This window comes from Somniosus microcephalus, chromosome 4 (genome assembly GCF_052327205.1).
Source record: "Somniosus microcephalus isolate GS21.2 chromosome 4, FLI_Smic_1.0, whole genome shotgun sequence".
Taxonomy (NCBI): Eukaryota; Metazoa; Chordata; class Chondrichthyes; order Squaliformes; family Somniosidae; genus Somniosus; species Somniosus microcephalus.
This window is the reverse complement of record NC_140990.1, coordinates 49,244,502-49,270,246: the sequence shown is the minus strand read 5'-3', so window position 1 is coordinate 49,270,246 and position 25,745 is coordinate 49,244,502.

Sequence of the window (25,745 nt, the reverse complement as noted above, 5' to 3'; positions counted from 1 at the left end):
CTGCCCAACAATCAGCCTCTCCCTCGCATGCACAGCTCACAATGCCCAACAATCAGCCTCTCCCGCGCATGCTCAGCTCACACTGCTCAACAATCAGCCTCTCCCGCGCATGCTCCGCTCACACTGCTGCACAATCAGCCTCTCCCACGCATGCTCAGCTCACACTGCCCAAAAATCAGCCTCTCCCGCGCATGCTCAGCTCACACTGCCCAACAATCAGCCTCTCCCACGCATGCTCAGCTCACACTGCTCCACAATCAGCCTCTCCCGCGCATGCTCAGATTACACTGCCCAACAAACAGCCTCTCCCGCGCATGCTCAGCTCACACTGCTCCACAATCAGCCTCTCCCGCATATGCTCAGCTCACACAGCTCCACAATCAGCCTCTCCCGTGCATGCTCAGCTCACACTGCTCCACAATCAGCCTCTCCCGCGCATGCTCAGCTCACACTGCCCAACAACCAGCCCCTCCCGCGCATGCTCAGCTCACACTGCCCAACACTTAGCCTCTCCCGCGCATGCTCAGCTCACACTGCCCAACAATCAGCCTCTCCCGCGCATGCTCAGCTCGCACTGCCCAACACTCAGCCTCTCCTGCGCATGGTCAGCTCACACTGCCCAACAATCAGCCTCTCCCGCGCATGCTCAGCTCACTCTGCTCTACAATCAGCCTCTCCCGCACATGCTCAGCTCACACTGCTCCACAATCAGCCTCTCCCACGCATGCTCAGCTCACACTGCTCCACAATCAGCCTCTCCCGTGCATGCTCAGCTCACACTGCCCAACACTCAGCCTCTCCCGCGCATGCTCAGCTCTCTCTGCTCCACAATCAGCCTCTCCCGCGCATGCTCAGCTCACACTGCCCAACAATCAGCCTCTCCCGCGCATGCTCAGCTCACACTGCCAATCAATCAGCCTCTCCCGCGCATGCTCAGCTCACACTGCCGATCAATCAGCCTCTCCCGCGCATGCTCAGCTCACACTGCCCAAAATTCAGCCTTTGCCGCGCAGGCTCATCTCACACTGCCCAACAATCAGCCTCTCCCATGCATGCTCAGCTCACACTGCCGAACAATCTGCCTCTCCTGCGCATGCTCAGCTCACACTGCTCCACAATCAGCCTCTCCCGCACATGCTCAGCTCACACTGCCCACCAATCAGCCTCTCCCGCGCATGCACAGCTCACACTGCCCGACAATCAGCCCCTCGCGCATGCTCAGCTCACACTGCCCAACAATCAGTCTCTCCCGCGCATGGTCAGCTCACACTGCCCAACAATCAGCCTCTCCCGCGCATGCTCAGCTCACACTGCTCCACAATCAGCCTCTCCCACGCATGCTCAGCTCACACTGCTCCACAATCAGCCTCTCCCGCGCATGCTCAGCTCACACTGCCCAAAATTCAGCCTCTGCCGCGCAGGCTCATCTCACACTGCCCAACAATCAGCCTCTCCCATGCATGCTCAGCTCACACTGCCGAACAATCTGCCTCTCCCGCACATGCTCAGCTCACACTGCCCAACAATCAGCCTCTCCCTCGCATGCACAGCTCACAATGCCCAACAATCAGCATCTCCCGCGCATGCTCAGCTCACACTGCTCAACAATCAGCCTCTCCCGCGCATGCTCCGCTCACACTGCTGCACAATCAGCCTCTCCCACGCATGCTCAGCTCACACTGCCCAACAATCAGCCTCTCCCGCGCATGCTCAGCTCACACTGCTCCACAATCAGCCTCTCCCGCGCATGCTCAGCTTACACTGCCTAACAAACAGCCTCTGCCGCGCATGCTCAGCTCACACTGCTCCACAATCAGCCTCTCCCGCATATGCTCAGCTCACACAGCTCCACAATCAGCCTCTCCCGTGCATGCTCAGCTCACACTGCTCCACAATCAGCCTCTCCCGCGCATGCTCAGCTCACACTGCCCAACAATCAGCCTCTCCCGCACATGCTCAGCTCACACTGCCCAACAATCAGCCTCTCCCTCGCATGCACAGATCACAATGCCCAACAATCAGCATCTCCCGCGCATGCTCAGCTCACACTGCTCAACAATCAGCCTCTCCCGCGCATGCTCCGCTCACACTGCTGCACAATCAGCCTCTCCCACGCATGCTCAGCTCACACTGCCCAACAATCAGCCTCTCCCGCGCATGCTCAGCTCACACTGCTCCACAATCAGCCTCTCCCGCGCATGCTCAGCTTACACTGCCTAACAAACAGCCTCTCCCGCGCATGCTCAGCTCACACTGCTCCACAATGAGCCTCTCCCGCATATGCTCAGCTCACACTGCTCCACAATCAGCCTCTCCCGCGCATGCTCAGCTCACACTGCCCAACAACCAGCCCCTCCCGCGCATGCTCAGCTCACACTGCTCCACAATCAGCCTCTCCCGCACATGCTCAGCTCACACTGCTCCACAATCAGCCTCTCCCGCGCATGCACAGCTCACACTGCCCGACAATCTGCCCCTCGCGCATGCTCAGCTCACACTGCCCAACAATCAGTCTCTCCCGCGCATGGTCAGCTCACACTGCCCAACAATCAGCCTCTCCCGCGCGTGCTCAGCTCACACTGCTCCACAATCAGCCTCTCCCGCGCATGCTCAGCTCACACTGCTCCACAATCAGCCTCTCCCGCGCATGCTCAGCTCACACTGCTCCACAATCAGCCTCTCCCGCGCATGCTCAGCTCACACTGCCCAACAATCAGCCTCTCCCGCACATGCTCAGCTCACACTGCCCAACAATCAGCCTCTCCCTCGCATGCACAGCTCACACTGCCCAACAATCAGCCACTCCCGCGCATGCTCAGCTCACACTGCTCAACAATCAGCCTCTCCCGCGCATGCTCCGCTCACACTGCTGCACAATCAGCCTCTCCCACGCATGCTCAGCTCACACTGCCCAAAAATCAGCCTTTCCCGCGCATGCTCAGCTCACACTGCCCAACAATCAGCCTCTCCCGCGCATGCTCAGCTCACACTGCTCCACAATCAGCCTCTCCCGCGCATGCTCAGCTTACACTGCCCAACAAACAGCCTCTCCCGCGCATGCTCAGCTCACACTGCTCCACAATCAGCCTCTCCTGCATATGCTCAACTCACACAGCTCCACAATCAGCCTCTTCCGTGCATGCTCAGCTCACACTGCTCCACATTCAGCCTCTCCCGCGCATGCTCAGCTCACACTGCCCAACAACCAGCCCCTCCTGCGCATGCTCAGCTCACACTGCCCAACACTTAGCCTCTCCCGCGCATGCTCAGCTCACACTGCCCAACAATCAGCCTCTCCCGCGCATGCTCAGCTCACTCTGCTCTACAATCAGCCTCTCCCGCACATGCTCAGCTCACACTGCTCCACAATCAGCCTCTCCCACGCATGCTCAGCTCACACTGCTCCACAATCAGCCTCTCCCGCGCATGCTCAGCTCACACTGCCCAACACTCAGCCTCTCCCGCGCATGCTCAGCTCTCTCTGCTCCACAATCAGCCTCTCCCGCGCATGCTCAGCTCACACTGCCCAACAATCAGCCTCTCCCGCACATGCTCAGCTCACACTGCCCATCAATCAGCCTCTCCCGCGCATGCTCAGCTCACACTGCCCATCAATCAGCCTCTCCCGCGCATGCTCAGCTCACACTGCCCAAAATTCAGCCTCTGCCGCGCAGGCTCATCTCACACTGCCCAACAATCAGCCTCTCCCATGCATGCTCAGCTCACACTGCCGAACAATCTGCCTCTCCTGCGCATGCTCAGCTCACACTGCCCAACAATCAGCCTCTCCCACGCATGCTCAGCTCACACTGCTCCACAATCAGCCCCTCCCGCGCATGCTCAGCTCACACTGCTCCACAATCAGCCTCTCCCGCACATGCTCAGCTCACACTGCCCACCAATCAGCCTCTCCCGCGCATGCACAGCTCACACTGCCCGACAATCAGCCCCTCGCGCATGCTCAGCTCACACTGCCCAACAATCAGTCTCTCCCGCGCATGGTCAGCTCACACTGCCCAACAATCAGCCTCTCCCGCGCATGCTCAGCTCACACTGCTCCACAATCAGCCTCTCCCGCGCATGCTCAGCTCAAACTGCTCCACAATCAGCCTCTCCCGCGCATGCTCAGCTCACACTGCTCCACAATCAGCCTCTCCCGCGCATGCTCAGCTCACACTGCCCAACAATCAGCCTCTCCCGCACATGCTCAGCTCACACTGCCCAACAATCAGCCTCTCCCTCGCATGCACAGCTCACAATGCCCAACAATCAGCCTCTCCCGCGCATGCTCAGCTCACACTGCTCAACAATCAGCCTCTCCCGCGCATGCTCCGCTCACACTGCTCCACAATCAGCCTCTCCCACGCATGCTCAGCTCACACTGCCCAAAAATCAGCCTCTCCCGCGCATGCTCAGCTCACACTGCCCAACAATCAGCCTCTCCCACGCATGCTCAGCTCACACTGCTCCACAATCAGCCTCTCCCGCGCATGCTCAGATTACACTGCCCAACAAACAGCCTCTCCCGCGCATGCTCAGCTCACACTGCTCCACAATCAGCCTCTCCCGCATATGCTCAGCTCACACAGCTCCACAATCAGCCTCTCCCGTGCATGCTCAGCTCACACTGCTCCACAATCAGCCTCTCCCGCGCATGGTCAGCTCACACTGCCCAACAACCAGCCCCTCCCGCGCATGCTCAGCTCACACTGCCCAACACTTAGCCTCTCCCGCGCATGCTCAGCTCACACTGCCCAACAATCAGCCTCTCCCGCGCATGCTCAGCTCGCACTGCCCAACACTCAGCCTCTCCTGCGCATGGTCAGCTCACACTGCCCAACAATCAGCCTCTCCCGCGCATGCTCAGCTCACTCTGCTCTACAATCAGCCTCTCCCGCACATGCTCAGCTCACACTGCTCCACAATCAGCCTCTCCCACGCATGCTCAGCTCACACTGCTCCACAATCAGCCTCTCCCGTGCATGCTCAGCTCACACTGCCCAACACTCAGCCTCTCCCGCGCATGCTCAGCTCTCTCTGCTCCACAATCAGCCTCTACCGCGCATGCTCAGCTCACACTGCCCAACAATCAGCCTCTCCCTCGCATGCTCAGCTCACACTGCCAATCAATCAGCCTCTCCCGCGCATGCTCAGCTCACACTGCCGATCAATCAGCCTCTCCCGCGCATGCTCAGCTCACACTGCCCAAAATTCAGCCTTTGCCGCGCAGGCTCATCTCACACTGCCCAACAATCAGCCTCTCCCATGCATGCTCAGCTCACACTGCCGAACAATCTGCCTCTCCTGCGCATGCTCAGCTCACACTGCCCAACAATCAGACTCTCCCATGCATGCTCAGCTCACACTGCTCCACAATCAGCCCCTCCCGCGCATGCTCAGCTCACACTGCTCCACAATCAGCCTCTCCCGCACATGCTCAGCTCACACTGCCCACCAATCAGCCTCTCCCGCGCATGCACAGCTCACACTGCCCGACAATCAGCCCCTCGCGCATGCTCAGCTCACACTGCCCAACAATCAGTCTCTCCCGCGCATGGTCAGCTCACACTGCCCAACAATCAGCCTCTCCCGCGCATGCTCAGCTCACACTGCTCCACAATCAGCCTCTCCCACGCATGCTCAGCTCACACTGCTCCACAATCAGCCTCTCCCGCGCATGCTCAGCTCACACTGCCCAAAATTCAGGCTCTGCCGCGCAGGCTCATCTCACACTGCCCAACAATCAGCCTCTCCCATGCATGCTCAGCTCACACTGCCGAACAATCTGCCTCTCCTGCGCATGCTCAGCTCACACTGCCCAACAATCAGCCTCTCCCACGCATGCTCAGCTCACACTGCTCCACAATCAGCCCCTCCCGCGCATGCTCAGCTCACACTGCTCCACAATCAGCCTCTCCCGCACATGCTCAGCTCACACTGCCCACCAATCAGCCTCTCCCGCGCATGCACAGCTCACACTGCCCGACAATCAGCCCCTCGCGCATGCTCAGCTCACACTGCTCCACAATCAGCCTCTCCCGCGCATGCTCAGCTCACACTGCTCCACAATCAGCCTCTCCCGCGCATGCTCAGCTCACACTGCTCCACAATCAGCCTCTCCCGCGCATGCTCAGCTCACACTGCCCAACAATCAGCCTCTCCCGCACATGCTCAGCTCACACTGCCCAACAATCAGCCTCTCCCTCGCATGCACAGCTCACAATGCCCAACAATCAGCCTCTCCCACGCATGCTCAGCTCACACTGCTCAACAATCAGCCTCTCCCGCGCATGCTCCGCTCACACTGCTGCACAATCAGCCTCTCCCACGCATGCTCAGCTCACACTGCCCAAAAATCAGCCTCTCCCGCGCATGCTCAGCTCACACTGCCCAACAATCAGCCTCTCCCACGCATGCTCAGCTCACACTGCTCCACAATCAGCCTCTCCCGCGCATGCTCAGATTACACTGCCCAACAAACAGCCTCTCCCGCGCATGCTCAGCTCACACTGCTCCACAATCAGCCTCTCCCGCATATGCTCAGCTCACACAGCTCCACAATCAGCCTCTCCCGTGCATGCTCAGCTCACACTGCTCCACAATCAGCCTCTCCCGCGCATGGTCAGCTCACACTGCCCAACAACCAGCCCCTCCCGCGCATGCTCAGCTCACACTGCCCAACACTTAGCCTCTCCCGCGCATGCTCAGCTCACACTGCCCAACAATCAGCCTCTCCCGCGCATGCTCAGCTCGCACTGCCCAACACTCAGCCTCTCCTGCGCATGGTCAGCTCACACTGCCCAACAATCAGCCTCTCCCGCGCATGCTCAGCTCACTCTGCTCTACAATCAGCCTCTCCCGCACATGCTCAGCTCACACTGCTCCACAATCAGCCTCTCCCACGCATGCTCAGCTCACACTGCTCCACAATCAGCCTCTCCCGCGCATGCTCAGCTCACACTGCCCAACACTCAGCCTCTCCCGCGCATGCTCAGCTCTCTCTGCTCCACAATCAGCCTCTCCCGCGCATGCTCAGCTCACACTGCCCAACAATCAGCCTCTCCCGCGCATGCTCCGCTCACACTGCCAATCAATCAGCCTCTCCCGCGCATGCTCAGCTCACACTGCCGATCAATCAGCCTCTCCCGCGCATGCTCAGCTCACACTGCCCAAAATTCAGCCTCTGCCGCGCAGGCTCATCTCACACTGCCCAACAATCAGCCTCTCCCATGCATGCTCAGCTCACACTGCCGAACAATCTGCCTCTCCTGCGCATGCTCAGCTCACACTGCCCAACAATCAGCCTCTCCCATGCATGCTCAGCTCACACTGCTCCACAATCAGCCCCTCCCGCGCATGCTCAGCTCACACTGCTCCACAATCAGCCTCTCCCGCACATGCTCAGCTCACAATGCCCAACAATCAGCCTCTCCCGCGCATGCTCAGCTCACAATGCCCAACAATCAGCCTCTCCCGCGCATGCTCAGCTCACAATGCCCAACAATCAGCCTCTCCCGCGCATGCTCAGCTCACTCTGCCCAACAATCAGCCTCTCCCTCGCATGCACAGCTCACAATGCCCAACAATCAGCCTCTCCCGCGCATGCTCAGCTCACACTGCTCAACAATCAGCCTCTCCCGCGCATGCTCCGCTCACACTGCTGCACAATCAGCCTCTCCCACGCATGCTCAGCTCACACTGCCCAAAAATCAGCCTCTCCCGCGCATGCTCAGCTCACACTGCCCAACAATCAGCCTCTCCCGCACATGCTCAGCTCACACTGCTCCACAATCAGCCTCTCCCGCGCATGCTCAGATTACACTGCCCAACAAACAGCCTCTCCCGCGCATGCTCAGCTCACACTGCTCCACAATCAGCCTCTCCCGCATATGCTCAGCTCACACAGCTCCACAATCAGCCTCTCCCGTGCATGCTCAGCTCACACTGCTCCACAATCAGCCTCTCCCGCGCATGGTCAGCTCACACTGCCCAACAACCAGCCACTCCCGCGCATGCTCAGCTCACACTGCCCAACACTTAGCCTCTCCCGCGCATGCTCAGCTCACACTGCCCAACAATCAGCCTCTCCCGCGCATGCTCAGCTCGCACTGCCCAACACTCAGCCTCTCCTGCGCATGGTCAGCTGACACTGCCCAACAATCAGCCTCTCCCGCGCATGCTCAGCTCACTCTGCTCTACAATCAGCCTCTCCTGCACATGCTCAGCTCACACTGCTCCACAATCAGCCTCTCCCACGCATGCTCAGCTCACACTGCTCCACAATCAGCCTCTCCCGCGCATGCTCAGCTCACACTGCCCAACACTCAGCCTCTCCCGCGCATGCTCAGCTCTCTCTGCTCCACAATCAGCCTCTCCCGCGCATGCTCAGCTCACACTGCCCAACAATCAGCCTCTCCCGCGCATGCTCAGCTCACACTGCCAATCAATCAGCCTCTCCCGCGCATACTCAGCTCACACTGCCCATCAATCAGCCTCTCCCGCGCATGCTCAGCTCACACTGCCCAAAATTCAGCCTCTGCCGCGCAGGCTCATCTCACACTGCCCAACAATCAGCCTCTCCCATGCATGCTCAGCTCACACTGCCGAACAATCTGCCTCTCCTGCGCATGCTCAGCTCACACTGCCCAACAATCAGCCTCTCCCACGCATGCTCAGCTCACACTGCTCCACAATCAGCCTCTCCCGCGCATGCTCAGCTCACTCTGCTCCCCAATCAGCCTCTCCCGCGCATGCTGAGCTCACACTGCCCAACAATCAGCCTCTCCCGCGCATGCTAAGCTCACACTGCCCAACAATCAGCCTCTCCAGCGCATGCTCAGCTCACACTGCCCAACAATCAGCCTCTCGCGCGCATGCTCAGCTCACACTGCCCAACAATCAGCCTCTCCCGCGCATGCTAAGCTCACACTGCCCAACAATCAGCCTCTCCCGCGCATGCTCAGCTCACACTGCCCAACAATCAGCCTCTCCCGCGCATGCTCAGCTCACACTGCCCAACAATCAGCCTCTCCCGCGCATGCTCCGCTCGCACCGCCCAACAATCAGCCTCTCCCGCGCATGGTCACCTCACACTGCTCCACAATCAGCCTCTCCCTCACATGCTCAGCTCACATTGCCCAACAATCAGCCTCTCCCGCGCATGCTCAGCTCAGTCTGCTCCACAATCAGCGTCTCCCACGCATGCTCAGCTCACTCTGCCCAACAATCAGCCTCTCCCGCACATGCTCAGCTCGCACTGCCCAACACTCAGCCTCTCCTGCGCATGGTCAGCTCACACTGCCCAACAATCAGCCTCTCCCGCGCATGCTCAGCTCACTCTGCTCTACAATCAGCCTCTCCCGCACATGCTCAGCTCACACTGCTCCACAATCAGCCTCTCCCACGCATGCTCAGCTCACACTGCTCCACAATCAGCCTCTCCCGCGCATGCTCAGCTCACACTGCCCAACACTCAGCCTCTCCTGCGCATGGTCAGCTGACACTGCCCAACAATCAGCCTCTCCAGCGCATGCTCAGCTCACACTGCCCAACAATCAGCCTCTCGCGCGCATGCTCAGCTCACACTGCCCAACAATCAGCCTCTCCCGCGCATGCTAAGCTCACACTGCCCAACAATCAGCCTCTCCCGCGCATGCTCAGCTCACACTGCCCAACAATCAGCCTCTCCCGCGCATGCTCAGCTCACACTGCCCAACAATCAGCCTCTCCCGCGCATGCTCCGCTCGCACCGCCCAACAATCAGCCTCTCCCGCGCATGGTCACCTCACACTGCTCCACAATCAGCCTCTCCCTCACATGCTCAGCTCACATTGCCCAACAATCAGCCTCTCCCGCGCATGCTCAGCTCAGTCTGCTCCACAATCAGCGTCTCCCACGCATGCTCAGCTCACTCTGCCCAACAATCAGCCTCTCCCGCACATGCTCAGCTCGCACTGCCCAACACTCAGCCTCTCCTGCGCATGGTCAGCTCACACTGCCCAACAATCAGCCTCTCCCGCGCATGCTCAGCTCACTCTGCTCTACAATCAGCCTCTCCCGCACATGCTCAGCTCACACTGCTCCACAATCAGCCTCTCCCACGCATGCTCAGCTCACACTGCCCAACACTTAGCCTCTCCCGCGCATGCTCAGCTCACACTGCCCAACAATCAGCCTCTCCCGCGCATGCTCAGCTCGCACTGCCCAACACTCAGCCTCTCCTGCGCATGGTCAGCTCACACTGCCCAACAATCAGCCTCTCCTGCGCATGGTCAGCTCACACTGCTCCACAATCAGCCTCTCCCGCGCATGCTCAGCTCACACTGCTCCACAATCAGCCTCTCCCGCGCATGCTCAGCTCACACTGCCCAACAATCAGCCTCTCCCGCACATGCTCAGCTCACACTGCCCAACAATCAGCCTCTCCCTCGCATGCACAGCTCACAATGCCCAACAATCAGCCTCTCCCACGCATGCTCAGCTCACACTGCTCAACAATCAGCCTCTCCCGCGCATGCTCCGCTCACACTGCTGCACAATCAGCCTCTCCCACGCATGCTCAGCTCACACTGCCCAAAAATCAGCCTCTCCCGCGCATGCTCAGCTCACACTGCCCAACAATCAGCCTCTCCCACGCATGCTCAGCTCACACTGCTCCACAATCAGCCTCTCCCGCGCATGCTCAGATTACACTGCCCAACAAACAGCCTCTCCCGCGCATGCTCAGCTCACACTGCTCCACAATCAGCCTCTCCCGCATATGCTCAGCTCACACAGCTCCACAATCAGCCTCTCCCGTGCATGCTCAGCTCACACTGCTCCACAATCAGCCTCTCCCGCGCATGGTCAGCTCACACTGCCCAACAACCAGCCCCTCCCGCGCATGCTCAGCTCACACTGCCCAACACTTAGCCTCTCCCGCGCATGCTCAGCTCACACTGCCCAACAATCAGCCTCTCCCGCGCATGCTCAGCTCGCACTGCCCAACACTCAGCCTCTCCTGCGCATGGTCAGCTCACACTGCCCAACAATCAGCCTCTCCCGCGCATGCTCAGCTCACTCTGCTCTACAATCAGCCTCTCCCGCACATGCTCAGCTCACACTGCTCCACAATCAGCCTCTCCCACGCATGCTCAGCTCACACTGCTCCACAATCAGCCTCTCCCGCGCATGCTCAGCTCACACTGCCCAACACTCAGCCTCTCCCGCGCATGCTCAGCTCTCTCTGCTCCACAATCAGCCTCTCCCGCGCATGCTCAGCTCACACTGCCCAACAATCAGCCTCTCCCGCGCATGCTCCGCTCACACTGCCAATCAATCAGCCTCTCCCGCGCATGCTCAGCTCACACTGCCGATCAATCAGCCTCTCCCGCGCATGCTCAGCTCACACTGCCCAAAATTCAGCCTCTGCCGCGCAGGCTCATCTCACACTGCCCAACAATCAGCCTCTCCCATGCATGCTCAGCTCACACTGCCGAACAATCTGCCTCTCCTGCGCATGCTCAGCTCACACTGCCCAACAATCAGCCTCTCCCATGCATGCTCAGCTCACACTGCTCCACAATCAGCCCCTCCCGCGCATGCTCAGCTCACACTGCTCCACAATCAGCCTCTCCCGCACATGCTCAGCTCACAATGCCCAACAATCAGCCTCTCCCGCGCATGCTCAGCTCACAATGCCCAACAATCAGCCTCTCCCGCGCATGCTCAGCTCACAATGCCCAACAATCAGCCTCTCCCGCGCATGCTCAGCTCACTCTGCCCAACAATCAGCCTCTCCCTCGCATGCACAGCTCACAATGCCCAACAATCAGCCTCTCCCGCGCATGCTCAGCTCACACTGCTCAACAATCAGCCTCTCCCGCGCATGCTCCGCTCACACTGCTGCACAATCAGCCTCTCCCACGCATGCTCAGCTCACACTGCCCAAAAATCAGCCTCTCCCGCGCATGCTCAGCTCACACTGCCCAACAATCAGCCTCTCCCGCACATGCTCAGCTCACACTGCTCCACAATCAGCCTCTCCCGCGCATGCTCAGATTACACTGCCCAACAAACAGCCTCTCCCGCGCATGCTCAGCTCACACTGCTCCACAATCAGCCTCTCCCGCATATGCTCAGCTCACACAGCTCCACAATCAGCCTCTCCCGTGCATGCTCAGCTCACACTGCTCCACAATCAGCCTCTCCCGCGCATGGTCAGCTCACACTGCCCAACAACCAGCCACTCCCGCGCATGCTCAGCTCACACTGCCCAACACTTAGCCTCTCCCGCGCATGCTCAGCTCACACTGCCCAACAATCAGCCTCTCCCGCGCATGCTCAGCTCGCACTGCCCAACACTCAGCCTCTCCTGCGCATGGTCAGCTGACACTGCCCAACAATCAGCCTCTCCCGCGCATGCTCAGCTCACTCTGCTCTACAATCAGCCTCTCCTGCACATGCTCAGCTCACACTGCTCCACAATCAGCCTCTCCCACGCATGCTCAGCTCACACTGCTCCACAATCAGCCTCTCCCGCGCATGCTCAGCTCACACTGCCCAACACTCAGCCTCTCCCGCGCATGCTCAGCTCTCTCTGCTCCACAATCAGCCTCTCCCGCGCATGCTCAGCTCACACTGCCCAACAATCAGCCTCTCCCGCGCATGCTCAGCTCACACTGCCAATCAATCAGCCTCTCCCGCGCATACTCAGCTCACACTGCCCATCAATCAGCCTCTCCCGCGCATGCTCAGCTCACACTGCCCAAAATTCAGCCTCTGCCGCGCAGGCTCATCTCACACTGCCCAACAATCAGCCTCTCCCATGCATGCTCAGCTCACACTGCCGAACAATCTGCCTCTCCTGCGCATGCTCAGCTCACACTGCCCAACAATCAGCCTCTCCCACGCATGCTCAGCTCACACTGCTCCACAATCAGCCTCTCCCGCGCATGCTCAGCTCACTCTGCTCCCCAATCAGCCTCTCCCGCGCATGCTGAGCTCACACTGCCCAACAATCAGCCTCTCCCGCGCATGCTAAGCTCACACTGCCCAACAATCAGCCTCTCCAGCGCATGCTCAGCTCACACTGCCCAACAATCAGCCTCTCGCGCGCATGCTCAGCTCACACTGCCCAACAATCAGCCTCTCCCGCGCATGCTAAGCTCACACTGCCCAACAATCAGCCTCTCCCGCGCATGCTCAGCTCACACTGCCCAACAATCAGCCTCTCCCGCGCATGCTCAGCTCACACTGCCCAACAATCAGCCTCTCCCGCGCATGCTCCGCTCGCACCGCCCAACAATCAGCCTCTCCCGCGCATGGTCACCTCACACTGCTCCACAATCAGCCTCTCCCTCACATGCTCAGCTCACATTGCCCAACAATCAGCCTCTCCCGCGCATGCTCAGCTCAGTCTGCTCCACAATCAGCGTCTCCCACGCATGCTCAGCTCACTCTGCCCAACAATCAGCCTCTCCCGCACATGCTCAGCTCACACTGCTCCACAAACAGCCTCTCCCGCACATGCTCAGTTCACACTGCCCAACACTTAGCCTCTCCCGCGCATGCTCAGCTCACACTGCCCAACAATCAGCCTCTCCCGCGCATGCTCAGCTCGCACTGCCCAACACTCAGCCTCTCCTGCGCATGGTCAGCTCACACTGCCCAACAATCAGCCTCTCCCGCGCATGCTCAGCTCACTCTGCTCTACAATCAGCCTCTCCCGCACATGCTCAGCTCACACTGCTCCACAATCAGCCTCTCCCACGCATGCTCAGCTCACACTGCTCCACAATCAGCCTCTCCCGCGCATGCTCAGCTCACACTGCCCAACACTCAGCCTCTCCTGCGCATGGTCAGCTGACACTGCCCAACAATCAGCCTCTCCCGCGCATGCTCAGCTCACTCTGCTCTACAATCAGCCTCTCCTGCACATGCTCAGCTCACACTGCTCCACAATCAGCCTCTCCCACGCATGCTCAGCTCACACTGCTCCACAATCAGCCTCTCCCGCGCATGCTCAGCTCACACTGCCCAACACTCAGCCTCTCCCGCGCATGCTCAGCTCTCTCTGCTCCACAATCAGCCTCTCCCGCGCATGCTCAGCTCACACTGCCCAACAATCAGCCTCTCCCGCGCATGCTCAGCTCACACTGCCAATCAATCAGCCTCTCCCGCGCATACTCAGCTCACACTGCCCATCAATCAGCCTCTCCCGCGCATGCTCAGCTCACACTGCCCAAAATTCAGCCTCTGCCGCGCAGGCTCATCTCACACTGCCCAACAATCAGCCTCTCCCATGCATGCTCAGCTCACACTGCCGAACAATCTGCCTCTCCTGCGCATGCTCAGCTCACACTGCCCAACAATCAGCCTCTCCCACGCATGCTCAGCTCACACTGCTCCACAATCAGCCTCTCCCGCGCATGCTCAGCTCACTCTGCTCCCCAATCAGCCTCTCCCGCGCATGCTGAGCTCACACTGCCCAACAATCAGCCTCTCCCGCGCATGCTAAGCTCACACTGCCCAACAATCTGCCTCTCCAGCGCATGCTCAGCTCACACTGCCCAACAATCAGCCTCTCGCGCGCATGCTCAGCTCACACTGCCCAACAATCAGCCTCTCCCGCGCATGCTAAGCTCACACTGCCCAACAATCAGCCTCTCCCGCGCATGCTCAGCTCACACTGCCCAACAATCAGCCTCTCCCGCGCATGCTCAGCTCACACTGCCCAACAATCAGCCTCTCCCGCGCATGCTCCGCTCGCACCGCCCAACAATCAGCCTCTCCCGCGCATGGTCACCTCACACTGCTCCACAATCAGCCTCTCCCTCACATGCTCAGCTCACATTGCCCAACAATCAGCCTCTCCCGCGCATGCTCAGCTCAGTCTGCTCCACAATCAGCGTCTCCCACGCATGCTCAGCTCACTCTGCCCAACAATCAGCCTCTCCCGCACATGCTCAGCTCACACTGCTCCACAAACAGCCTCTCCCGCACATGCTGAGTTCACACTGCCCAACAACCAGCCCCTCCCGCGCATGCTCAGCTCACACTGCCCAACACTTAGCCTCTCCCGCGCATGCTCAGCTCACACTGCCTAACAATCAGCCTCTCCCGCGCATGCTCAGCTCGCACTGCCCAACACTCAGCCTCTCCTGCGCATGGTCAGCTCACACTGCCCAACAATCAGCCTCTCCCGCGCATGCTCAGCTCACTCTGCTCTACAATCAGCCTCTCCCGCACATGCTCAGCTCACACTGCTCCACAATCAGCCTCTCCCACGCATGCTCAGCTCACACTGCTCCACAATCAGCCTCTCCCGCGCATGCTCAGCTCACACTGCCCAACACTCAGCCTCTCCCGCGCATGCTCAGCTCTCTCTGCTCCACAATCAGCCTCTCCCGCGCATGCTCAGCTCACACTGCCCAACAATCAGCCTCTCCCGCGCATGCTCAGCTCACACTGCCAATCAATCAGCCTCTCCCGCGCATGCTCAGCTCACACTGCCGATCAATCAGCCTCTCCCGCGCATGCTCAGCTCACACTGCCCAAAATTCAGCCTCTGCCGCGCAGGCTCATCTCACACTGCCCAACAATCAGCCTCTCCCATGCATGCTCAGCTCACACTGCCGAACAATCTGCCTCTCCTGCGCATGCTCAGCTCACACTGCCCAACAATCAGCCTCTCCCATGCATGCTCAGCTCACACTGCTCCACAATCAGCCCCTCCCGCGCATGTTCAGCTCACACTGCTCCACAATCAGCCTCTCCCGCACATGCTCTGCTCACAATGCCCAACAATCAGCCTCTCCCGCGCATGCTCAGCTCACAATGCCCAACAATCAGCCTCTCCCGCGCATGCTCAGCTCACTCTGCCCAACAATCAGCCTCTCCCTCGCATGCACAGCTCACAATGCCCAACAATCAGCCTCTCCCGCGCATGCTCAGCTCACACTGCTCAACAATCAGCCTCTCCCGCGCATGCTCCGCTCACACTGCTGCACAATCAGCCTCTCCCACGCATGCTCAGCTCACACTGCCCAAAAATCAGCCTCTCCCGCGCATGCTCAGCTCACACTGCCCAACAATCAGCCTCTCCCGCACATGCTCAGCTCACACTGCTCCACAATCAGCCTCTCCCGCGCATGCTCAGATTACACTGCCCAACAAACAGCCTCTCCCGCGCATGCTCAGCTCACACTGCTCCACAATCAGCCTCTCCCGCATATGCTCAGCTCACACAGCTCCACAATCAGCCTCTCCCGTGCATGCTCAGCTCACACTGCTCCACAATCAGCCTCTCCCGCGCATGGTCAGCTCACACTGCCCAACAACCAGCCACTCCCGCGCATGCTCAGCTCACACTGCCCAACACTTAGCCTCTCCCGCGCATGCTCAGCTCACACTGCCCAACAATCAGCCTCTCCCGCGCATGCTCAGCTCGCACTGCCCAACACTCAGCCTCTCCTGCGCATGGTCAGCTGACACTGCCCAACAATCAGCCTCTCCCGCGCATGCTCAGCTCACTCTGCTCTACAATCAGCCTCTCCTGCACATGCTCAGCTCACACTGCTCCACAATCAGCCTCTCCCACGCATGCTCAGCTCACACTGCTCCACAATCAGCCTCTCCCGCGCATGCTCAGCTCACACTGCCCAACACTCAGCCTCTCCCGCGCATGCTCAGCTCTCTCTGCTCCACAATCAGCCTCTCCCGCGCATGCTCAGCTCACACTGCCCAACAATCAGCCTCTCCCGCGCATGCTCAGCTCACACTGCCAATCAATCAGCCTCTCCCGCGCATACTCAGCTCACACTGCCCATCAATCACCCTCTCCCGCGCATGCTCAGCTCACACTGCCCAAAATTCAGCCTCTGCCGCGCAGGCTCATCTCACACTGCCCAACAATCAGCCTCTCCCATGCATGCTCAGCTCACACTGCCGAACAATCTGCCTCTCCTGCGCATGCTCAGCTCACACTGCCCAACAATCAGCCTCTCCCACGCATGCTCAGCTCACACTGCTCCACAATCAGCCTCTCCCGCGCATGCTCAGCTCACTCTGCTCCCCAATCAGCCTCTCCCGCGCATGCTGAGCTCACACTGCCCAACAATCAGCCTCTCCCGCGCATGCTAAGCTCACACTGCCCAACAATCAGCCTCTCCTGCGCATGCTCAGCTCACACTGCCCAACAATCAGCCTCTCGCGCGCATGCTCAGCTCACACTGCCCAACAATCAGCCTCTCCCGCGCATGCTAAGCTCACACTGCCCAACAATCAGCCTCTCCCGCGCATGCTCAGCTCACACTGCCCAACAATCAGCCTCTCCCGCGCATGCTCAGCTCACACTGCCCAACAATCAGCCTCTCCCGCGCATGCTCCGCTCGCACCGCCCAACAATCAGCCTCTCCCGTGCATGGTCACCTCACACTGCTCCACAATCAGCCTCTCCCTCACATGCTCAGCTCACACTGCCCAACAATCAGCCTCTCCCGCGCATGCTCAGCTCAGTCTGCTCCACAATCAGCGTCTCCCACGCATGCTCAGCTCACTCTGCCCAACAATCAGCCTCTCCCGCACATGCTCAGCTCACACTGCTCCACAAACAGCCTCTCCCGCACATGCTCAGCTCACTCTGCCCAACAATCAGCCTCTCCCGCGCATGCACAGCTCACACTGCCCGACAATCAGCCCCTCGCGCATGCTCAGCTCACACTGCCCAACAATCAGTCTCTCCCGCGCATAGTCAGCTCACACTGCTCCACAATCAGCCTCTCCCGCGCATGCTCAGCTCACACTGCTCCACAATCAGCCTCTCCCGCGCATGCTCAGCTCACACTGCTCCACAATCAGCCTCTCCCGCGCATGCTCAGCTCACACTGCCCAACAATCAGCCTCTCCCGCACATGCTCAGCTCACACTGCCCAACAATCAGCCTCTCCCGCGCATGCACAGCTCACACTGCCCAACAATCAGCCTCTCCCGCACTTGCTCAGCTCACACTGCTCCACAACCAGCCTCTCCCGCGCATGCTCAGCTCACTCTGCTCCACAATCAGCCTCTCCCACGCTTGCTCAGCTCAAACTGCCCAACAATCAGCCTCTCCCACGCTTGCTCAGTGCACACTGCCCAACAATCAGCCTCTCTCGTGCATGCTCAGCTCACACTGCTCCACAATCAGCCTCTCCCGCGCATGCTCAGCTCCCACTGCTCCACAATCAGCCTCTCCCACGCATGCTCAGCTCACTCTGCCCAACAATCAGCCTCTCCCGCACATGCTCAGCTCACACTGCCCAACAACCAGCCCCTCCTGCGCATGCTCAGCTCACACTGCCCAACACTTCGCCTCTCCCGCGCATGCTCAGCTCACACTGCCCAACAATCAGCCTCTCCCGTGCATGCTCAGCTCACACTGCTCCACAATCAGCCTCTCCTGCGCATTCTCAGCTCACACTGCCCAACAATCAGCCTCTCCCGCGCATGCTCAGCTCACACTGCTCCACCATCAGCCTCTCCCGCACATGCTCAGCTCACACTGCTCCACAATCAGCCTCTCCCGCGCATGCTCAGCTCACTCTGCCCAACAATCAGCCTCTCCCGCGCATGCTCAGCTCACTCTGCCCAACAATCAGCCTCTCCCGCGCATGCTCAGCTCACAGTGCTCCACAATCAGCCTCTCCCATGCATGCTCAGCTCACCCTGCCAACAAACAGCCTCTCCCCCCATGCTCAGCTCACACTGCCCAACAATCATCCTCTCCCGCGCATGCTCAGCTCACTCTGCCCAACAATCAGCCTCTCCCCCGCATGCTCAGCTCACACTGCTCCACAATCAGCCTCTCCCATGCATGCTTAGCTCACTGTGCCCAACAATCAGCCTCTCCCCCCATACTCAGCTCACACTGCCCAACAATCAGCCTCTCCCACGCATGCTCAGCTCACACTGCTCCACAATCAGCCTCTCCCGCGCATGCTCAGCTCACTCTGCCCAACACTCAGCCTCTCCTGCGCATGCTCAGCTCACACTGCTCCACAATCAGCCTCCCCCGTGCATGCTCAGCTGACTCTGCCCAACAATCAGCCTCTCCCGCGCATGCTCAGCTCACACTGCCCAACAATCAGCCTCTCCCGCGCATGCTCAGCTCACACTGCCCATCAATCAGCATCTCCCGCGCATGCTCAGCTCACACTGCCCAACAATCAGCCTCTCCCGCGCATGCTCACTTCAGACTGTCCAACAATCAGCCTCTCCCGCGCATGCTCAGCTCACACTGCCCGACAATCAGCCCCTCCCGCGCATGCTCAGCTCACACCGCCCAACAATCAGCCTCTCCCGCGCATGCTCAGCTCACACGGCCCAACAATCAGCCTCTCCCACGCATGCTCAGCTCACACTGCTCCACAATCAGCCTCTCCCGCAGATGCTCAGCTCACACTGCTCCACAATCTGCCTCTCCCGAGCATGCTCAGCTCACACTGCTCCACAATCAGCCTCTCCCGCGCATGCTCAGCTCACACTGCCCAACAATCAGCCTCTCCCGCGCGTTCTCAGCTCACACTGCCCAACAATCAGCCTCTCCCGCGCATCCTCAGCTGACACTGCCCAACAATCAGCCTCTCCCGCGCATGCTCAGCTCACACTGCGTGACAATCAGCCTCTCCCGCGCATGCTCAGCTCACACTGCACAACAATCAGCCTCTCCCGCGCATGCTCTGCTCACACTGCCCAACAATCAGCCTCTCCCGCGCATCCTCAGCTCACACTGCCCAACAATCAGCCTCTCGCGCGCATGCTCAACTCACACTGCGCGACAATCAGCCTCTCCCGCGCATGCTCAGCTCACACTGCCCGACAATCAGCCTCTCCCGCGCATGCTCAGCTCACACTGCCCAACAATCAGCCTCTCCCGCACATGCTCAGCTCACACTGCCCAACAATCAGCCTCTCCCACGCATCCTCAGCTCACACTGCCCAACAATCAGCCTCTCCCGCGCATGTTCAGCTCACACTGCCCAACAATCAGCCTCTCTCGCGCATGCTCAGCTCACACTGCGCGACAATCAGCCTCTCCCGCACATGCTCAGCTCACTCTGCCCAACAATCAGCCTCTCCCGCGCATGCACAGCTCACACTGCCCAACAATCAGCCTCTCCCACACATGCTCAGCTCACACTGCCCAACAATCAGCCTCTCCCGCGCATGCTCAGCTCACTCTGCTCCACAATCAGCCTCTCCCACGCTTGCTCAGCTCACACTGCCCAACAATCAGCCTCTCTCGTGCATGCTCAGCTCACACTGCTCCACAATCAGCCTCTTCTGCGCATTCTCAGCTCACACTGCCCAACAATCAGCCTCTCCCGCGCATGCTCTGCTCACACTGCTCTACAATCAGCCTCTCCCGCGCATGCTCAGCTCACTCTGCCCAACAATCAGCCTCTCCCGCGCATGCTCAGCTCACACTGCTCCACAATCAGCCTCTCCCATGCATGCTCAGCTCACCCTGCCCAACAAACAGCCTCTCCCCCCATGCTCAGCTCACACTGCTCCACAACCAGCCTCTCCCGCGCATGCTCAGCTCACTCTGCTCCACAATCAGCCTCTCCCACGCTTGCTCAGCTCACACTGCCCAACAATCAGCCTCTCCCACGCTTGCTCAGCGCACACTGCCCAACAATCAGCCTCTCTCGTGCATGCTCAGCTCACACTGCTCCACAATCAGCCTCTCCCGCGCATGCTCAGCTCCCACTGCTCCACAATCAGCCTCTCCCATGCATGCTCAGCTCACTCTGCCCAACAATCAGCCTCTCCCGCACATGCTCAGCTCACACTGCCCAACAATCAGTCACTCCCACGCATGCTCAGCTCAATCTGCTCTACAATCAACCTCTCCCGCGCATGCTCAGCTCACACTGCCCAACAATCAGCCTCTCCCGTGCATGCTCAGCTCACACTGCTCCACAATCAGCCTCTCCTGCGCATTCTCAGCTCACACTGCCCAACAATCAGCCTCTCCCGCGCATGCTCAGCTCACACTGCTCCACAATCAGCCTCTCCCGCGCATGCTCAGCTCACTCTGCCCAACAATCAGCCTCTCCCGCGCATGCTCAGCTCACTCTGCCCAACAATCAGCCTCTCCTGCGCATGCTCAGCTCACAGTGCTCCACAATCAGCCTCTCCCATGCATGCTCAGCTCACCCTGCCCAACAAACAACCTCTCTCCCCATGCTCAGCTCACACTGCCCAACAATCATCCTCTCCCGCGCATGCTCAGCTCACTCTGCCCAACAATCAGCCTCTCCCCCGCATGCTCAGCTCACACTGCTCCACAATCAGCCTCTCCCATGCATGCTTAGCTCACGCTGCCCAACAATCAGCCTCTCCCCCCATACTCAGCTCACACTGCCCAACAATCAGCCTCTCCCACGCATGCTCAGCTCACACTGCTCCACAATCAGCCTCTCCCGCGCATGCTCAGCTCACTCTGCCCAACACTCAGCCTCTCCTGCGCATGCTCAGCTCACACTGCTCCACAATCAGCCTCTCCCGTGCATGCTCAGCTGACTCTGCCCAACAATCAGCCTCTCCCGCACATGCTCAGCTCACACTGCCCAACAATCAGCCTCTCCCGCGCATGCTCAGCTCACACTGCCCAACAATCAGCCTCTCCCGCGCATGCTCACTTCACACTGTCCAACAATCAGCCTCTCCCGCGCATGCTCAGCTCACACTGCCCGACAATCAGCCCCTCCCGCGCATGCTCAGCTCACACCGCACAACAATCAGCCTCTCCCGCGCATGCTCAGCTCACACGGCCCAACAATCAGCCTCTCCCACGCATGCTCAGCTCACACTGCTCCACAATCAGCCTCTCCCGCGCATGCTCAGCTCACACTGCTCCACAATCTGCCTCTCCCGAGCATGCTCAGCTCACACTGCTCCACAATCAGCCTCTCCCGCGCATGCTCAGCTCACACTGCCCAACAATCAGCCTCTCCCGCGCGTTCTCAGCTCACACTGCCCAACAATCAGCCTCTCCCGCGCATCCTCAGCTGACACTGCCCAACAATCAGCCTTTCCCGCGCATGCTCAGCTCACACTGCGCGACAATCAGCCTCTCCCGCGCATGCTCAGCTCACACTGCCCAACAATCAGCCTCTCCCACTCATCCTCAGCTCACACTGCCCAACAATCAGCCTCTCCCGCGCATGTTCAGCTCACTCTGCCCAACAATCAGCCTCTCCCGCGCATGCACAGCTCACACTGCCCAACAATCAGCCTCTCCCGCACATGCTCAGCTCACACTGCCCAACAATCAGCCTCTCCCGCGCATGCTCCGCTCACTCTGCTCCACAATCAGCCTCTCCCACGCTTGCTCAGCTCACACTGCCCAACAATCAGCCTCTCTCGTGCATGCTCAGCTCACACTGCTCCACAATCAGCCTCTCCCGCGCATGCTCAGCTCCCACTGCTCCACAATCAGCCTCTTCCGCGCATGCTCAGCTCCCACTGCTCCACAATCAGCCTCTTCCGCGCATGCTCAGCTCACACTGCTCCACAATCAGCCTCTTCCGCGCATGCTCAGCTCCCACTGCTCCACAATCAGCCTGTCCCGCGCATGCTCAGCTCCCACTGCTCCACAATCAGCCTCTTCCGCGCATGCTCAGCTCACACTGCCCAACAATCACCCTCTCCCACGCATGCTCAGCTCACTCTGCCCAACAATCAGCCTCTCCCGCACATGCTCAGCTCACACTGCCCAACAATCAGCCTCTCCCGTGCATGCTCAGCTCACACTGCTCCACAATCAGCCTCTCCTGCGCATTCTCAGCTCACACTGCCCAACAATCAGCCTCTCCTGCGCATGCTCTGCTCACACTGCTCCACAATCAGCCTCTCCCATGCATGCTCAGCTCACCCTGCCCAACAAACAGCCTCTCCCCCCATGCTCAGCTCACACTGCCCAACAATCATGCTCTCCCGCGCATGCTCACCTCACTATGCCCAACAATCAGCCTCTCCCCCGCATGCTCAGCTCACAGTGCCCAACAATCAGCCTCTCCCGCGCATGCTCAGCTCACAGTGCCCAACAATCAGCCTCTCCCGCGCATGCTCAGCTCACACTGCTCCACAATCAGCCTCTCCCATGCATGCTTAGCTCACTGTGCCCAACAATCAGCCTCTCCCCCCATACTCAGCTCACACTGCCCAACAATCAGCCTCTCCCACGCATGCTCAGCTCACACTGCTCCACAATCAGCCTCTCCCGCGCATGCTCAGCTCACTCTGCCCAACACTCAGCCTCTCCCGCGCATGCTCAGCTCACACTGCTCCACAATCAGCCTCTCCCGTGCATGCTCAGCTGACTCAGCCCAACAATCAGCCTCTCCCGCGCATGCTCAGCTCACACTGCCCAACAATCAGCCTCTCCCGCGCATGCTCACTTCAGACTGTCCAACAATCAGCCTCTCCCGCGCATGCTCAGCTCACACTGCCCGACAATCAGCCCCTCCCGCGCATGCTCAGCTCACACCGCCCAACAATCAGCCTCTCCCGCGCATGCTCAGCTCACACGGCCCAACAATCAGCCTCTCCCACGCATGCTCAGCTCACACTGCTCCACAATCAGCCTCTCCCGCAGATGCTCAGCTCACACTGCTCCACAATCTGCCTCTCCCGAGCATGCTCAGCTCACACTGCTCCACAATCAGCCTCTCCCGCGCATGCTCAGCTCACACTGCCCAACAATCAGCCTCTCCCGCGCGTTCTCAGCTCACACTGCCCAACAATCAGCCTCTCCCGCGCATCCTCAGCTGACACTGCCCAACAATCAGCCTCTCCCGCAGATGCTCAGCTCACACTGCTCCACAATCTGCCTCTCCCGAGCATGCTCAGCTCACACTGCTCCACAATCAGCCTCTCCCGCGCATGCTCAGCTCACACTGCCCAACAATCAGCCTCTCCCGCACATGCTCAGCTCACAGTGCCCAACAATCAGCCTCTCCCGCGCATCCTCAGCTGACACTGCCCAACAATCAGCCTCTCCCGCGCATGCTCAGCTCACAGTGCCCAACAATCAGCCTCTCCCGCGTATGCTCAGCTCACACTGCTCCACAATCAGCCTCTCCCATGCATGCTTAGCTCACTGTGCCCAACAATCAGCCTCTCCCCCCATACTCAGCTCACACTGCCCAACAATCAGCCTCTCCCACGCATGCTCAGCTCACACTGCTCCACAATCAGCCTCTCCCGCGCATGCTCAGCTCACTCTGCCCAACACTCAGCCTCTCCCGCGCATGCTCAGCTCACACTGCTCCACAATCAGCCTCTCCCGTGCATGCTCAGCTGACTCAGCCCAACAATCAGCCTCTCCCGCGCATGCTCAGCTCACACTGCCCAACAATCAGCCTCTCCCGCGCATGCTCAGCTCACACTGCCCAACAATCAGCCTCTCCTGCGCATGCTCAGCTCACACTGCTCCACAATCAGCCTCTCCCGTGCATGCTCAGCTGACTCTGCCCAACAATCAGCCTCTCCCGCACATGCTCAGCTCACACTGCCCAACAATCAGCCTCTCCCGCGCATGCTCAGCTCACACTGCCCAACAATCAGCCTCTCCCGCGCATGCTCACTTCACACTGTCCAACAATCAGCCTCTCCCGCGCATGCTCAGCTCACACTGCCCGACAATCAGCCCCTCCCGCGCATGCTCAGCTCACACCGCACAACAATCAGCCTCTCCCGCGCATGCTCAGCTCACACGGCCCAACAATCAGCCTCTCCCACGCATGCTCAGCTCACACTGCTCCACAATCAGCCTCTCCCGCGCATGCTCAGCTCACACTGCTCCACAATCTGCCTCTCCCGAGCATGCTCAGCTCACACTGCTCCACAATCAGCCTCTCCCGCGCATGCTCAGCTCACACTGCCCAACAATCAGCCTCTCCCGCGCGTTCTCAGCTCACACTGCCCAACAATCAGCCTCTCCCGCGCATTCTCAGCTGACACTGCCCAACAATCAGCCTTTCCCGCGCATGCTCAGCTCACACTGCGCGACAATCAGCCTCTCCCGCGCATGCTCAGCTCACACTGCACGACAATCAGCCTCTCCCGCGCATGCTCAGCTCACACTGCCCAACAATCAGCCTCTCCCGCGCATCCTCAGCTCACACTGCCCAACAATCAGCCTCTCGCGCGCATGCTCAGCTCACACTGCTCCACAATCAGCCTCTCCCATGCATGCTTAGCTCACGCTGCCCAACAATCAGCCTCTCCCCCCATACTCAGCTCACACTGCCCAACAATCAGCCTCTCCCACGCATGCTCAGCTCACACTGCTCCACAATCAGCCTCTCCCGCGCATGCTCAGCTCACTCTGCCCAACACTCAGCCTCTCCTGCGCATGCTCAGCTCACACTGCTCCACAATCAGCCTCTCCCGTGCATGCTCAGCTGACTCTGCCCAACAATCAGCCTCTCCCGCACATGCTCAGCTCACACTGCCCAACAATCAGCCTCTCCCGCGCATGCTCAGCTCACACTGCCCAACAATCAGCCTCTCCCGCGCATGCTCACTTCACACTGTCCAACAATCAGCCTCTCCCGCGCATGCTCAGCTCACACTGCCCGACAATCAGCCCCTCCCGCGCATGCTCAGCTCACACCGCACAACAATCAGCCTCTCCCGCGCATGCTCAGCTCACACGGCCCAACAATCAGCCTCTCCCACGCATGCTCAGCTCACACTGCTCCACAATCAGCCTC